The sequence below is a fragment of the Phasianus colchicus genome, chromosome Z, assembly GCF_987193195.1.
Source record: "Phasianus colchicus chromosome Z, bPhaCol1.hap1.1, whole genome shotgun sequence".
Taxonomy (NCBI): domain Eukaryota; kingdom Metazoa; phylum Chordata; class Aves; order Galliformes; family Phasianidae; genus Phasianus; species Phasianus colchicus.
In genome coordinates this window covers 26397283-26415067 of record NC_143476.1, presented here as the reverse complement: position 1 = coordinate 26415067, position 17785 = coordinate 26397283, and the positions used below count along the sequence as shown (strand labels likewise).

The 17785-nt window shown below is 39.0% G+C and overlaps 1 long non-coding RNA gene across 1 annotated transcript; it reads left to right on the top strand.

Moving 5' to 3' along the window:
- Positions 1-950: 950 nt before the first annotated feature.
- On the top strand, positions 951-5523 carry LOC116238202 (uncharacterized). Its single transcript, XR_004168908.2, has 3 exons — positions 951-1075; positions 3704-3941; positions 5382-5523. It is a non-coding gene; the product is annotated as an uncharacterized LOC116238202 (long non-coding RNA).
- Positions 5524-17785: the final 12262 nt, after the last annotated feature.

Genomic DNA, 17785 nt, shown 5'->3' with positions numbered 1-17785 from the left:
GGGGTATTTCCAGACTAACAAATAACAGTCTTTTGTATTTACTAACTGGGAAAGCAATTATGCAGCAGCTATGTCATGGGTGTATCAACCACAGCCAAATTTTGATACAAGGCATCAAAGTGAGAACCAGGATTAGTAAATAGCCATTAAAAACTGTAATCACTTATTTCACGATAATCTACTGGTTGAATTCTCTCCTTCTGCCTGTTCCAAAAGTGTAACACATTTTGAACATTGAAGTTATATATGAAATTTCTAATTTTTGTTTTTCCTATCTATCACTAACTGCAGTCACAGAATGCCTTGGACTTTTCTACTTGTCTTACTTGGAAAAAGAAGGAAATAAGTAGATAAATGAGACTGAAATTTGATGAAACTATTCTGATCTTGCTGCACATTTTTACCTTTTCAGCTGGTGGTTTAAAACTTTGGACTTCAACCAGTCCTTTGGGGAAAAATGAAAAGATTATCGTGAAGAGTCAGAGAAATTGCTTTCAACTTATGTGATTATACAGAGTAAAAAGTTTGCAAATGGAAAACAGTTTTTCATTCTTAAAATAAGCAAACAAAATGACTTAAAGTGAAACTCATAGCATCCTGTTTTGGTTACATTTTAAAACCCTGGACCTCTTTTCACTGCAAGTTTCTGCTGAATCTTAATCTTAAGAATTCTGAGAGCTTCCCATGTGATTCCCAGAAGGGGATCCCAGGGGAAAAAATCTTAACCACAGGTTTTACTAAGCTGCAGATCATCTTTCTCTAGAGGTAGTGGCTATTCAGTCACCATTGATGGTTTTTTACTAGATGAAAGCAAGTCCCACTGTCCTTCACCCTGCCAGTACTCACATTTCCTTTCACTTAATATTTTCAGCCTCCGAATGCATCAAATTAAATGAATATTCAGTATGCTCTGTTTCAGCCTTCAGCAAATTCCTGCAGGTGCTTGACTGAATCTAACCAAGTGTTCCAACAGACTATTATGATGATTGTGGTGGAATAAGTGAGTTGAGAGTCAACAGTAAATGGAACAGGGGATAGTTGACAACACTGAACAGGGGATAGTTAAAGCTTTGGGGTAAGGCCATGTGACAGCTTTTGTGGGAGACCTGTTAGATTGCCATTTCTCTCAACTATGATACCTGGTACAAGAGACATAATCAGAAAAATGGTATTTTGAAATCTGAGCCAGGCTAAGGATTTATAAAAAATTTGAAGTATTTATACTTACTTTAGCAGAATGTAAACTAATGCAAGGAGAGGAGAGAGAAGGGGAGAGAGGACACAGGAGGGAAGAGAGTGGATTGGACTGGAGCGGAGAGCTATTTCCTAGTTAAGAGTTACAAAGAAATTGTTGAATTGACAGGATGCCTCTAAACATACATATCACTTCATTTATAATGATGCAAGCACTTTATATTGATTGCATAATAAGAAGAAATCTCACAAAAGTTGGTACTTCTCTTAACTATATTCATGCTGAAGTTATGATCTGTGGATGCTTGAGTTCCTGGAAGTGTAACTGAATACAAGTTTCTCTTTTCTGCCTTTCAATTTAATATAGCACAAGAACCTTCAAGGTTATATTTCTGTCAGATAAGTCATCAATTTTTATGTTGCATGGGTCAAAGACTAAGTAAAATTATTTCTATTTGTTACCCTGAAAACTATGCATTACTAAGTTTATTTGGGAAAAGACCCTTCTCACAAATTCACAGGCATAGTTGCTGTTTAAGGTTTTCTTGTTTACCTTGCAAAAGCCTATCACTCTGCTGTTTCTTAAGAAAGCTTTATTCACTTTGCATCTCCACTTGATGGCTCAGGTGGCTCCTCTCTGTCTCTCTAACGCCCTCTCCTTACAGAAAGGCACAAGTTCAGTTTTGTTTGCAGTTGCAGCAGTTTGGACAACTCCCAAGTCCTGGATCCTTCTGATGTACAGTGCAGTGCAGTGCGTGCCTAGAACATTATAATTTGTACTTGTTCCTTCCAGATATATGAAATCTGCCAAATATGTCTTTATTTGTGAATTTATTTTATCAAGCCATAGGGTTGGTGTTTTAACATAGGAAAAATATTGCAAATTAAAATGCAGAACAGAGCTTTGTTTTGTACTAATTTACCCTGCATTAGCACTGCTTGCCTTCAATTTCTAAGATGCATCTCAACTATGACAGGTAGGGAAAAGCCATGGCCACAGCTTCATATCTGATTACTCTTGTTTTCTTCCCTCACTAAAAAATGAATTCGTCATTAATAGAAGAAAATGTGAGACTAGTTTGCATGAGCTGCCTAACCAAAAACTTGCCAATGACTGTCTAAACAAAAGACAGACCAGTGCGGAGCTGTCAAATTTGTGAGACTGGACCTGCAGTTATCATTACTTTTATGTCATATGTTAAAGCAAAACTCATTGCTAAGTGGATTTGCATGTGGTAGCACTCAGATTTTTGAGGTGTAGCAGATACACACTGCTGTGGCATCCTCTTCATGGGCTCTCACACTTGGCCCTTGGGATAGAAAGGTTTGGTTCCAGCAGAAAGCCTACTTCCTCCCAAAAGGGACTGAGATACTGGCCATGCTCATGACCTGATATGGGTCACTAAGAGATATGGACGGCTTGAGGAGACACATAGCTCTCCATAGGCTTTTGCCTACCTACAGAGCCAGCTTTCAGGTCATCTCAGCTGTCTCAAATGACAATCTTATCAGAACTAGACCTGCACTATGATCTGCTGTCCTGGCAGGAAAGGTGAAAAACCTACACCAGAGGCAGGCTTTGATGATGGAGGAGAAAGGATTACCTGAAGGCTGGTGGCCTGGAGGTGCTTCACTGGGATTACAGCTGCTGGGAAGCTACTCCATACTGCTACCCCTAATCTTGCCCTATACTGTTAATCTGCATAAGCAAAAAAATATGGAAGCCAGGCAAAGGATTTTATATTTTGTTTTGTCAGGGGTTTAAGCTGTAAATACTTGCTGAAGTGAGACTTCTGCTACTACACTAGTACGCTGGAGTTTAGAGGACTTATGTCTTTGGATAGAAGCAAAAGAAAAAGAACTACTCATTCCTGTTATTTAGCTTCAAACTAAAATTCAGATTAATGTAGTTTATCCAAGAAATTAAAGATCTCAATCTCATTGCATGTGTGCCTATCAGTTTTTCTCTTAGAAATATTAAACTGTTACAGGAAATTTTCAACAATGAATACCTAATCAAATGCCTTTGCTGGAACGACCACATCTTACGGAATACTGAGCTTGAAAGGTTTCACAGTGTAAATTTTGCATGTCTGAAATTGAATGCAACTTTGTTGTTAGAAGCAGGTCAGAGACAACCACTAGGAAATCTTGGAAAAACCTAGCTGTTCTTACAAGTCATTTCCTTTGCTGAGATGTTCATCTGTAGTGGTATAGACATGGTAGGTCAAATTAAGAGAATATTGCATGACTGTAATCACGATTTGAGGAATATTGGTTAAGACTGCCTTTCTTTTGGCTTTGTCACTGAAACAGTGGCAACGTAGCAAGAAAACAAGAGAAGTGCTGCTCTATGTTTTCTCTGACAGTGGAAGCAGATGAAAATGTTTCTTCCTCCAGCTGCTCCATCTGTAGTGTGCTGTGGTCCACTATCAGAATAATGTTTAATAAGGCTGCACAGCAGTAACCCCAGCTAAAACAGCTTGTTTTTTTTTGTTTTTTTTTTCAGCTTAGTGCTTCCTTTTACATCTCAGTTCTGCCGAGACCTGGATCAATATATTAAGGAGGGGGCATCAGATATGAGGGATGGTCAACATGAAGAAAAAAAATGCTTTCTAAACATGATAATAATGTAGAAATGTGTAACCATGGACTACCCAGTGCTGATGTGAGATTGAGGACGGGAGCATACTGCCATCAGTGAGAGGAAGAGCTGACCCTCTTGTCAGCCACAGGAACTCAAGCTGGTAATGATCTAGACTATGGGTGTCCAATCTTTGGCTTGCCTGGGCTGCATTGAGTGTGCAGGGATCTGCAGATAAAACTTCCACAGAATGTAGACAAACAGAAATCAGCAAAAGTTTAGAAAATCATCTTCAAGAAGCTACATGTGTTAATGAAAATGATCATCTGAAGGTATTAAAAAATGAAAATCTTTCAAACAAAGAAAATCAAAACCTTTCACATTTTCTGCTGTAACTGAAATTGGTACTCATTATTACAGCTTTTACATTAGAAATATGAGATACCTTCATTCTAGGGATTCGTTCATTTAAATAATACATAAATACATACGTAATTATATAGATGAATATCATAAATAGTATTCAATTTGACTCTAAAAGATTGTTAAATTGCAGTACAAACAACACAAATGTATGTTCTGGTTAGTGACTTTAACAACTGCTGAAGTTGCACATGGGGCTTAGTGAGTTGCTTATAATGTGTAATTCAAGTCCAGCTCCAATCTGCTGGGATTCTTTCCCTCTTCAGCTTCCTGGCTCAGGGAGAAGTGCAAACCAAACAGAAAGTCTGTCTTCAAAAACATTAAAAAAGCTACCTTGGAGTGACAATGTGGTTCAGTGAAATGAACTGCAAAGAAAGCTTTTCTCCACTCAGCAAGAAAAATTATCATGATCTTTGCAGTCCGTACAATACTGTGGAAATACTCTCTGCAGATAGATGTTTCTTTGTGGAAAGAACTGCTCCTCATTAGATTGTGCCCACTGCAGGAAGAACAATTTCTGTCCACAGATCAACTGCAAATATAAAAAGAACAGTTTAAATTGCTCAGTTTTCCTTTGATAACTGTGCAGATTTCATAAGATATTCTTAACTCATTTGTAAAGCTCATCACTTTTTCCCCTTTGGGTCTATTAAAAAAATCTAGATTTCTGTTTCTGAAATGCTGTATGAGCATGAGATATGCAAGTTACTTCACAAGCTTCTTAATCTAAAAATGTACGTTTTTAATAATGATCATCCTGATTTTCAGAGCCACTCTGACATGACAGAGTAGTGGGATCCAGTGTTAGTAAAGGGTAAAATGCCTCCTCTAAACCAAATCTTGTTCACCTTTGTAATTGTTCTAGAAAGAAAAGAAACATACAATATGAAGAGAGAGTATGCTATCACTGCACTGGCAGGCAAAAATGAGCTAATGCAGGGACAAGATGCAAATGAAAACAAGGATTATTGAATTCAATGTTTGGAGAAGGCAAGGCAAGTCACCGTTCATTACAGTCTGTATCGGCCACGGGAGAAGTTGGCTTCTAACTGGTGGTCTGTGGCAATGCAAACTTGTAAAGACTTTCTTGCACAGAAGTAGACACATTGGTGACACAAACTGCAGTCAAAATTCCAATCATTGTTAATAGCTCTTTTCTTTTTTTTCTTTTTTTCTTTAGTTAAACAGAGCAACTCAGTGATTTGCCAGCATGGAATCAAGGCAGACAGAGATTCGGCCACTGCAGGGCAGACACCAGGAATGTTAAAATGAAAATACAATAGAGGATATAATCCTTGGGTGACCAATCTCTTTAACTTCTATTTAATTGCAGTGAGATGAACACTGGTCCAAGAATCTTCTGGGATATTAAAAGGACAGTGGAATATCTTTTTTTTTTTCAAAGATTTAAAGTCACTTCCCTATTAAAAAATAATATATTTAGCTGAATGAAAAACAAGAAGAAAAGAGCCAATTGGAGTTAGCAAGCTGGATATATTAGACCCATTTATCTCTAGAAACCAAAGTGTAATTTGCTGTGCTGAGGATACCTGTGCAGAAGAACAATTGTGATGCACACTGCAACTTCATCTGATTTATAAAATCAGACTGATAGATCATCCTGATTACATAGAATTGGAATGAAAATACAGCTAGAGAGCACTTAGATGGCAAAGAGGACTAGAGAGGTACTTAATGTGCTCAAATGGGATTTAATATACCAGCAAATGCTGTTGCCTTGACCATTTATCCCTTTTTACTGAGGATGTGTGATCTCTTTTAACAGGATGGTACATTCATTTAGCCAGCAAAGACCATGATTTCCTACAGAACTGATTTCTTACTGACACTTAATTCACAGGAGGTGACTAGCATCTTCAACAGCTGAGTCTGAAAGATTTAGAGTTCACTGCTGCTGTTTTTCTTAACTTATGTACTTTCTTTGAGAAGCTAGACTAGACATCACCCCTTTGACAAGCATATGATCCAAGCTGACATTTGTTCTTTCAAAAGAGCAAGTGAACACCACTTCCAAAAGAGCCAAGTGTAACCTACATTGCAGCACTGTAGCTGAGAAGGATACCTTTTCTCAATCTGTTTCTCTGTGACAGCTGTGCAGCCCCCCCCTTCTACCCTTTGCTTTGAAACTGGAGTAATTGAGAAAGAACGACTTCAAGTAACTACCCCCGCATTATCTTACTGGTTTCTAATTTGTTAGGACAAAATGTCCATTCTGCCTGAAGTTCACAATTGCTTTGATGTTTTAAGAAGTAGAGAAAAAAAAAAAACAAACCCAAACAATTAAAAACAAAAATAAAATCCTCCCCCCCCCCCCCCCATAATGGACCAGGTGGGTGGAATGGGCAGAACAGATGACTCCTGAAATATTACTTCTATTATCATTAATTTTAAATCTAGTAGGTGTGGAAAGCAGTTCTTCTGTGTTGCCTCTACTCTGTCCAGCTCTTCCAGGGACAGACTGCTGCCAGTCTGCTATTGCACATATCTGTAGCATCTGATGCACGGACTCAGATGTGAATGATCCAAATCGTTTATTACAAGTTCTCACATCAGTCATACACCTTCACAAGTTTTCTTTTTCTAGCTTTCCCATCCACCCCTACAACTTTCCCATCCACCTTTACTTGTCAACACAGCATTCTACAAAACATTCTTCAGCCGTTCACGCAGGTGCTTATCCAGTCAGAGCTGTGAGACATTCTTTCTTCTTCTAGAGGTGTCCTTGGTTCTCATGCTGTTTATCTTGCTCCACAGCTGCTGCTCTGAACAGTTTTTCTTGTATTCCCACACATATCCATTACAACATGAGCAGCAGCTGCCATGGTGGCCCCCCAGATACATGGCAGGCACAAGTTGTGGGAGGAGGTCAATCAGCCCTTTAACATCTGCAGAAAAATGGGGAGATTAGGTTAGATTTTAGGAGAAGTTTTTTTCACAAAGAGGGTGGTGACACACTGGAACAGGTTGCCCAAGGAGGCTGTGGATGCCTCATCCCTATAGGCATTCAAAGCTAGGCTGGATGTAGCTCTGGGCAGCCTGGTCTGGTGTTTGGCAGCCCTGTGCATAGCAGGGGGGTTGAAATTAGATGATATTGTGTTCCTTTTCAACCCAGGCCATTCTATGATTGTATGATTAATTTTTTTCCCCCACATCTTGCTTTTAGTGCCAGCCTGTTCAAAAAGCTGCTCTAATCAATAGTTCTAATGTTTTTAGACTCAGCCCTGGATGTGGTGAGTGAAGATTGTGCAAACTGTGGTGCAGAAAAAAATGAGTAATTTTTTCTTGCACAAATGCTATGTAGATACTGGTTTCTTTTAAAAATATTACCCTGACAGAAGACACTGTGATATTTACAGTGCAGCTGACATAGCAATAGGAACTTCCAGTGAACCTCAGGGAAAGTTGCTTTACTGGAAAATAGCCTTGAATTGACTGTGAATGGGGAGGATAAATGTGCTGCTGTCCTAGGAGGAGAGAAAGTGGGACCACCTAGGGAGTGTGGAGGAGATCTGCCAGGCTCCAGGGGAGACGAAGAGAGCAAGCACTGACAGGACAGGTAGACTCTCCCAGCCTCTCCCAGCAGCAGGGAATTAACTCAGGGAGATAAACATTCCAGTTCTTTTAACAAAAGATTAAGGGTTATATAATACAGAAATGTGAGAGCAGTCTTGTGCTCACAGTGTTGCGTGCCTTGATGTGAACTGTGTTTGCTGTATTCACTCTAATCAAAGGTATAAAAGGGTCGGGTTCCACCAAATCCAGGTGTGAGGTTTCTCATGTGTATAGGAAGAGCTATAAGCCAGTCATGTTCTTATGGAAGGTATACAGAAAAAGAGTACAAGCCTGTAAGGATGGGGTAGGTCCATGGTCAATCCAGGAAGGCAAGTCATTGGATTGTGATTTACAGTACACAGCATCAGATGCAGGTATGGCTGCAACACAGCTCAGGCAAAGAGCTCCAAAGAAGGAGTCTTTTGGAGATTTCTTGTGGAGACTTCTCACAGCTTTCCTCAACAGCCCTTTTCAAGGCTGTACACACTACTTCGAGATCAAGCAGGCAGACCTTTGGGGTGGATTGGATGTGCACAGAGTCCTGACACACTGGAACTCAAATGATTTTAAAGTGTTTCCTTTCCTTTGATAGAGTTCTACTCCTATAGCCCAAGCAAAGTATACAAGTAGTATTAACCCAACTGCTCTACCAGAATGAACAGGTCTTGCAGTAGATAAAAGTAGTCACCAATATATACAGTATGTCAAGTTTAGACAGGAGGAAAAGGAATATTCCTTCTTGCAGTCAAACTGGTGTAAAGAAAACTGAATTATACAGAGATTCAAGCCCTCAGCTCTACCTACCTCAGCATGCAGGAGAGGGTATTGCAGAAGAAGATGTTTTTAGAAACATACAGAGTGCTCTCTGTCATCCCTTCTTTGTTCTTGCATCTTAGATTAACGAATGCAAACAACAGAGGCAATCTGAACGGTTCAGAATCAAACATGTAGTTGCCAAAAATAATGTGCTGGGGTCACTTGGTAACAGGTGCTACTCTCCCACTCACTGAAAAGCAAATCAAAATATTTTATTATTTTTAGGAGATTTGTAGAGGAGTAGAATATACTGGTCTAAAATAAGAAGCCATTACCTGGCTGTAATTCTGGTCCTGCCAATTTCGGCAGGGCTGGGACTTCCCACCACTATTGTCTCCTATCTATTAATGGCTGTTCCTGCTTCATATTATTTCCTCTTCCCAATAAGGAAAATAAATCACTTGCTTGAAAGATATTCTGATACAATTGCTAATTAGACCTTTGTACTTCTGAATCCAGTTTTGACATTTTCCTGAATTTTACATGTAAATAATTGGAAAAGTATCAAAGCAGAACATCAGTTGTTGTTTTTGTTTGTTTGTTTGTTTGTTTAAGTTATTGTCATTATTTAATGAATAGGGAGGAAGAAAGAAGACAATGCTTGTCTTTCCCTTTTTATTCATTTAGGGAGGACACATAAGGTAAAAAATCAAACCTAAGGTGATGAATAAAGAAAAGGAAGAGCTGAAAATAAGGAAAGCAGAGTCATTCCAAAGATCTCTTTCTATTTTTAATATCCTCTTTTTCTATCTCTTGGTATGGAATTCTTTGGTGACACTTTTATTCATGTATCATGAAAACTAGTTTCACTTTTTTCAGGCAGTTTTCTTTTTTGCAATTACATTTCAACACAGGCATATCCTGTCATTCTTACCTCCTGTGAAAGATAATGCATGCAGAAACCACAATGAAAAACCAGGCATTTTTCTGTCCTACCCAATGAAAGTCTGTTTACGTACGTGCATTGGTGCACATACAGACTGTGCATGCACACATAGGCAGGAATGGCTGTCTCACCACCTTCCTCAGGACTGGATGGTCCTGGTCCAGGATCTGAGCTGTTCTTTTCCATTATGCGATACATCAGAAATGATTTCATACCTCCTGCCAAAATTCTTCAACTGAAAAATTACTTTTACATATGCTACTATTTCTTCAAATATGCAGGCGATTCCTTCTTCCCAGACCAGGAGCCCATCGACCCAAGCTATAGATTATTTTCTGCTTTGTTGTAGTACAGTCGTTTTGTCACCACAGCACACATTCAGTCTCTCTCATGGATGTACTTCAACGGCATCAGTATAAGAGCACGGAGGGGACTGTGTTTTCCTCCATTCTTTGATTTCTGTATTAGGGAGGAGATGCAAAGAGGTCATTCCAGGAGCAAAGGTACAAACACAGTTATTATATGCACTGAACACTAGGTAGTGTAAGATATTGTAATCAGTTGTGTCTCCTTGCCTGATGAGAAAGCACTGAATGAGAATATAGATTATAGACAACAATTTACATTTCTTAGTGAGTGGTTAACTCTAAATGTTTTCTCCAGCATCCTTTTTCTACAGAGTTTGGTGGGATGGCTCCTCTAGCGTTCAGTATGTGCTGGCCTGGCAGAGGTGGACCTTACTCCTTAGTGCCCTTTATCTCCAGCAGGTAATCACAGATGACACCCAATGAATGTTGCACTGATCATGGAAGAAGTTATGTATGGCAATGAAAAAGTACCCTGAGGTCTCATCTTCCACTTCGGAACCACAGTGTACTTGTTCTTCTGAGAGGGTGACTGTGCAAAGCAGGTGAAGGTACAGATGAAATATATAACAAATTCTGTATCTTTCAGGAAAGTGATGATATGGTATGCATGTGAACTGAAGAAGGGGAAAAGCTCTTCCTTCTATATTACAGTTTGGAAGTGGAGCTGTAACAACACAAGATTAGTCTCGTATTTTGAATGCAAGGTGCAGATTTGTGTGAAAGCCAAGCAGTCATAGATAGCTGGGACAAACCTAAGTAAGTCTTGAAGTATGACCCTAGACTGGGCGGTTTTCCTTGTGAAGAAAAATCATGACCTGGATTAGCTACTGTCTTCCTTTCACAGAGCATGTTGAAATAATCAGTGTGTTCATAGATATGGCTCAATTAAAAAACACTATTTATGGTGTCAAAGGAAGGTTTATATTAACTTCAGTGTCCTTTAGGTCAAATTTTGACTGTGGATTCAAAGACAGAGCTTTCCTGGAGTAGGATTCCCTCACTGCAGACAATGCAGAAATCAAGTGGGAGTGAGAGCAGGTAGGTAACAGCAGTGTATGCAAACTGCTGTAGCCTTTCTGCCAGCATGCAGCTGGCAGTGAGAGGGGCTGCCAGCAGTCACCGCCACCATTAGGCCCTTGTCCATACAGCCGTTGAACAGAATCAAACAGTAAAGATGCTGTTTGAGCTATAATTCCCCTCAAAGTGAAGATATGAACTGGTTCTTTCCAAAAGAAGAGTCTTCCACTTCTATGTTGATATATTGATATACTCTCACATTTTCAACAGCAATGCTTTTTATGCCCTATTTACAGTCTCCATTGTCACATGCAGCATAAATATAAAAAATGTGATGCCAGCTAAACGTGTTTTATTGCTTTCTTTCCACTCTTCAGCTTTCAGACCTCTGGAAAAATATGGAAAAATGTGATCTCTTGCAGGTGTTAACCATCAGTCTTATCTGTGGAAGGACTGAACATGAGGTCATAGATGAGCATGTGAGAATTGACTGACGATTTTAGCTAACAACAATTCAGGGTTGGAAAGAGAGAAACCTGCTCACGTTGCTCTGTTCTAATAGTATAGCTACTACCTAGTCTGTCAGAAGCCATAGGCTGTCAAAGAGAAGTTTTAGGAAAAGAATATTAACATGAATTATATAGTGAAAATAAAAGCAGTCAGTGCTATGCATTTTTCCTCTTTGGTCTCAATTTCTGCCAAACTTTTTCTCCAAGAAATGCTATGGGTACAACGTTTTGGCTTGAGGTTGATATTTTGATATGTTCCAGTCCTGGTCCAAGAGATGCACACTGAAACTCACACAGTCCCTGCAGGATTTCAGAATGCAGTTTCTCATTATTACCACTCTGTGCTGCATTATGTAAGTGGAATACTTAAGTCAAACAACTTCAGAGATGTTAAAGAGAAATTCTTTGAATAGATATTAAGGCCAGGAAGTGGCTGTTCCTATGGAATATGAAGTTAAGCCTTTTTTTTTTCTAAATAATCTATAGATGGACACCTACAAAGATAACATCTGATAAGGAGCTGAGCTGAATGCCAAGTCATCTGTAGGCACTGGATGTATGTGGGATGTATTTTTTCATTTTCAAAAAAACTTTGTACAGATTCCTCCCTATTTCACAGTGACACTTCAGAAGAAAAGAATTTAGTTTAAAACCATCACTCCTAATGACTTTCCTCCAAAATACTTTTATTTTCCATTAGATAAAGACCTTGATGGGATCCCTCTTTTCACTGGATTGTTTTAGACTTTGACATTCTAAAAAGATGTATTTGAAAATATAAAAGCTGAAATTATTTGCAACTTATGTGTGTGTGTCCATCTCATAGAATTTCTTCTTCAATGAACTTTATGCAATAGCAGAATTACTTTAATGTAAAGGGATAGTTACTTAGGGAACAGAAAGATACACCTAGTGTGTGTTGGTTACCTTAAGCTATTGAGGGCAAGACATGTGATTACACTACTCTATAGAAATCATGTGCCTTCTGTAGTTAGTCAGCTGTCTTCATAGTTTCAAAAATTTAACCTCAGTTAAGTCCAGGCTTGATCTCAAAAAAAAAAAAAACCCACCATCCAGAACAGTTTAACCTAATTATGATGAACATGAATAAAAGGATTGCTCAGAAACAGTTCTAAAACCAACATCTTTTTCATTTTGAGAAGGTGACTGTGGCAAAATTTCAGCATATCTGTGCCGCAAATAAATCTCAATCTATTCTTTGAACTTTTGTAATGTGTATTCATAGTTTTAAAGCCAGAGAGACCATTAACTCATCTGGTCAGACCAAAGGCCAGGAAATTCTGTGCAGTTACTATTGCACTGTCCAACCACACAGAGTGTGGGCTAAAGCTTATCTCTGGAACAGCAACCCAACTTACATGAACAACATTAGGAGATGGTGGACGTGTCCTTTTCTGAATTAGCTCAGTCAGTGACTAATCTCCTGCAGTGTTTAATACGTATTTCTTATTTCTAATTTAAATGTGCCTATCTTCATTTGGTAGTTCACTGTTCCCCCCCTCCCCCCCCCCCCCACCTCAAAAACACATGCAGTTTTAGGAAGAGATATGACCACTGCAGAAACAGTGAGAAATTGTGAGGAAATCACAATTCTATCTGAAAACTGGCAAGATTTTTAACAGGGATTAGCTGATGCTTCTGTACTTTATGTTCTTTATGTGACAAACCCCTCATCAAAATCACAGACTGTTCTGATCATTGACTTTTCAAATCCAGGATTCAGAGAGCTGAGAAAGAGATTTGCATATTTTTAGTACTATCATTTGCTTTACACCTGTGTTCTGGGGCAAAAGAGAGAACTCTGTTTAGCAAGTAATGATGTAAAACAAAAAAATATCTTTAAAAGTGAATAACACTGAGAAACTGAAATTATTCTCTCATTGGAAGTTGCTGTCTATGTTACTCATTTCATCTTTCTTGTAGGCAGGGGAAAAAATATTTTCAAGGATTCTGAATTCACAGGAGGGTCACATGAAATAAGACTTGTGCATCTCTCAGAATTAAGATTTTTTATGGATTCTTTGGTCCTCTTTGCACCTAAATTCATTTGCAGAACAGGACTCTTGTGAATACTTGGCCAGTAGGTGTGGGTGGTGGGGGAAAGTTGAAGGGGAAAAGGCACAACCAGTCCTAGCTCTTTCAGTGCAGGCATCTGTGATCCCACTAGGGAGAGCTCATGCACTGCAGTCTCACTGAAAGAACTGCAAATAAGCTCCTTTTTTTTTTTTTTTTTTTTTCCCTCTTTCTTTCTTTTCCATTTTTAAACATAATATTACAGCAGACACACGAGGTCTGAAGCATGTGCATCTAATATTTAAAAGGGCAGAATACAGCAGGAAATGTTTAGGATGTTTCTCCTTATACCCTTCTTGTTGTAATCAGGTTTCTCATTTCTTTTCTGAGCTGTAAACTTTGATAACAAAACCAGAACAGAGGCATCTGTTGCATACATTTTGTCTTCTCCATAGTTTTTTAAGTACGGATTGTCACCTTTCTCATCTCCATTCCTTGTATATGCTACTCAGATTGGGAACCAATCTCTCCATGCCTGCTTTCCTTATCTGTAAAACTGGGATAACAGTAATTCCTGCACCTGCCTTCACTAGCTGGTTGGCAGAGCCTTCAAAGCAGAGGCCAGATGTGGAATCACTTTCAATTGCAGCCCCCTGCTTTTTCTGCATCCTGAATAAGACATGATCTGAAGCATATCACCAATACAAAAAGGAAATATTAGGTGTTGTTTGGGGAAGAGGAGAGTAATTTACAGTAAGTTTGGGTATAAGAAAAGAGGGGGATCATTTTCCAATCTTTGAAAGCTGGCTCACAGTAAAATACAATTTTAGTGGTGTTTCTGACGCGAGCATTTCTATAGCATATTCACTACGGAACTGTGAAAGTTGCTATGAACCACCAGAGGTTGCTATTACCAAATTAAAAAACAAAAACAAACAAACAAACAACCCCCCCCCAAAAATAAATAACCAATGAAATACTCGGATCCATTATAGGACAAGGTTGTCTTCTTCCTTTCCATATATATCTCCCTCTTACTTTTATTGCCCCTGATTTTCAGTCCTTAGAGTCAAGCCAATTTGGAAAGAAGAAAAGGAGGATGAGGAAAAACAAGGATGTTGGGTCAATTTTAAGAAGTATGAAGAGGAACCTTTGCCTTCAGATAAAGGTCTTGTAGGGAATCAAACTGCCTGTATATTCTATTTCTTTTCCTTTCTCACATGGATTGCAGTCTTTTACTATTTTATTATATTTATTATTCTGCAGCTTATAGTCTTCCTAGAGCAGCTCACTTCAGCATTGTCAAAGCCTGTAAAGGTGGAGCAGGTAGGCTCTGTCACCAGAGATGGGGATGTCTATTGCCTCTATTGTCTGTCCTGGGGTGCTGATGGAATTTTCAGTCTCCTTAACAGAGGACCTGCAGGTGGTGTTGGTGCCCCTGCTTAGGCACAGTAAACTTTTGTAAATGTATTCTCAGCAGAGGCTGCTCCAGTCAAGTCTCAGCCTGTACTCCACACACTATAACAGGAATGAAACCTCTCTGCAAAAGCTTTGATTTCTGATATTCCACAAAACCCAAGGGGGTTGGCTTTCCTGATAGTTACAGCAATATCTGGACTATTTATTGCTCTCTATTTCTAAATGATTAGGTAAAGAAGGACCAGGTGTTCTTTAGCAGTCACAGAATTTAGAAAAACAGAAATCTCCATCCTCTTGTTGACTCACTGTCAACACACTACCCATACTCAACTCAACTGCAAGATTCAGCAGCCTCTTCACTAATGAAAGTTCACTTGTAGAAACCAGATAAACCCCTGCTTGCAAGTATGAAACAAACACAGAACAGAACTACTTTTCAGGAAGTAGGAAAGGAATATAACTGGTATAATGCATCATAAGAAGCTATTCCTTCATTTAAGTGGAATATTAATTATTCAAAGTTCTCTGGAATTCCTGCTGTCAAAACTGAGGAGCCTTTCAGTGCTTCTTTTAACATTTCCCAATATCAAATCCTGTGGTGCTGTCACAAATCAGGACAGTGAGGTCTCACTTAAACTACATATGATCAACTGCTATCAGATCCTAAAAAGTTGCTGTTGCTCCTCCAGCTTCCTGTTCTTGACTAGTCTTTGACAAATCCCTCTTACAATATATTTTTCATTCCAGAGATTCATGGTTCTACATTAGATAAAGGTGAAAGCCCATGCCAGCACAATTAGAAGCATGCTTGCTCAGACTTGATTCCATCCACAATATTTTTGCTCCTTTACAGCATGATCACTTTTTGGAATGGAAATGAAACCAAATTACACTCAGGCATAACCACTTGCCCCTCCTTTGTTCCTTTCTCTTCACCAGACTGTGTCTCTGATTTTCCAAGATCTGGATTTCGGGACAGAAGGGAGGAAGGGGGATAGGAAACTTCTTATTAAAGCCTCATCAGTTTTGTATACTGCATATACTGTATATACTGGACATTAAAATCTGGTCCCCAGCACCTAATAGAGAAATCATCTGTCCAAAAGAAAAAGGAAAACAAACAAATTCTGAAAAGATTACAAAAAACAGCAAAGTACCCTGAAGGAATCCAGCGGAAAGAAGAGGATATAAGTAGAGGAAAGGGCTAGGAGACAGGCCTGAACATTTTACATATGTTGTTTTATTGTGTATGGGAAAAATTCTGTTAAAAATAAATGAATGGAAGGAGTATTCCACAAAGTGGAAAAATGGTAATAGTTTGCAGCAGTAATGGAAATCTGGCCTACATGACAATGTTTAAGTGAGCCTTTTCCCACCACATCTCAGGGAACAGATGTCAACCTTGTGATGAACAAGATAGAGCTCAGAGAGTGAAAGTCTTTGCTTTCAATTTTCCTCTTAATGGAAGGAGAAAATTGTTCTAAAATTAAGAGTTAGCTGGGGGCTAAGAAATGGAAGTCTGCTTTAGAGCACTCTGCACATGTAAATAGATAATATATTATTTAATATTGTGTGTGACCTGGCTGGGGACCTGATTCAACACCAAATCCAAGGACAGCTGTAGTAGTTAGCAGAGCAGCTGAAGAGAAGAAGCAATGTGGGGAGATCATGGTGGAGAAGTGGCTCACATTGCCACAGCAGCACTGCTTCAATTTGGGCTCTGAAGACCTGCAGGACTTAAGACATTACCCCTGCTTGATGCTCCTCAGCTGCAAGTGAGTCCTACTTCAGGAGGGAGAAAATGTCTGTCTAACCTTGCAAGGATATACTCAGGAAAAAGAAAAAATAGGAGAGGTCTGTAAAACAGCAAGTTGCTCCAGCCAGCACCAGGCATCCCTCCAACATACATTCTCTTTAAGAAAATATTTTAGTAATATTTTGATAATGTATCTTCTTTGCTTGCTTGTTTATTTGTTTGCTTAGCAGAGGCAAAAAAATGGCCTTCTTGAACATACTAAAGGTAACTTTTATCTTTCCCAGTTTTCTGGCTGTGGGATCCTGGCAGTACTTTATGAACCAGAACCAGAACCTTATGGTTCCTAGTTAAGCCAGCTACACACAGAGAAACAGACAGTGCAGTGGTAAGGGAAAGAGAAGATGGCTGGAATTTTGCCCGTTTCTTAGAGAAAAAAAACCTTTTAATTATCAAAACGTGAAAATTTCTGTATCCTTCCATCCTTGTTGACATTTATCTTAGGCAATCTTTGACAGAGATGAGGCCCTCTGTCCTGATGTACAAAACAATGTCTGTTTTAATGTCCTGGCCATGGATTGCATAGCAGAGCTTTCCAACAACACTGCAGCAAAATCAGAACGAAAAGTGAATATTGACAGAAGGAATCAACTATCAGATACAGGCTGTGAGCCAACAAGCCAGTGACTCCCATGTCTTTAGAAACTCTTTTCTCTCAAAAATCCTGTCTCTACAGTGCTTCGGGAAGTCTCTTCTCCCAGAGTGTAATAGCCATTTCCAAAGATGGTTGGCCAAGTGGCAGAAAGAACTACCTGATGCTTTCTCTATTTAAAGGAATAAAAAGGAGTTGTTTAAGTGTCTAGTTTTATGAATGTGATATGTGCTGTGGTCTTGGAGAAGAATAAGAACAAGTTTTACAACTGATAACCTTTATTATGTTTCGTTTAATATCACTCATGGAAGCCTTCACTAACTGGAACCATTTTTCTCTATGTCAGAATGAAATACTCCTGACAGGTGCAAATTTCCTCATGCTGATCGGTTCAGATGACACCCTTTAGTGGTGCAAAGATAATCTGGCTGCTTCTGTTTCAGCACTGAGCACTCTGCTTTTCATGAGGCACTTCCCACAGAAGCTGACTTCCCATAATAAGTTACTTTCAAATAACTGTGTAAATCATAACAATTGTAAAATTCCAGTTAGCAATA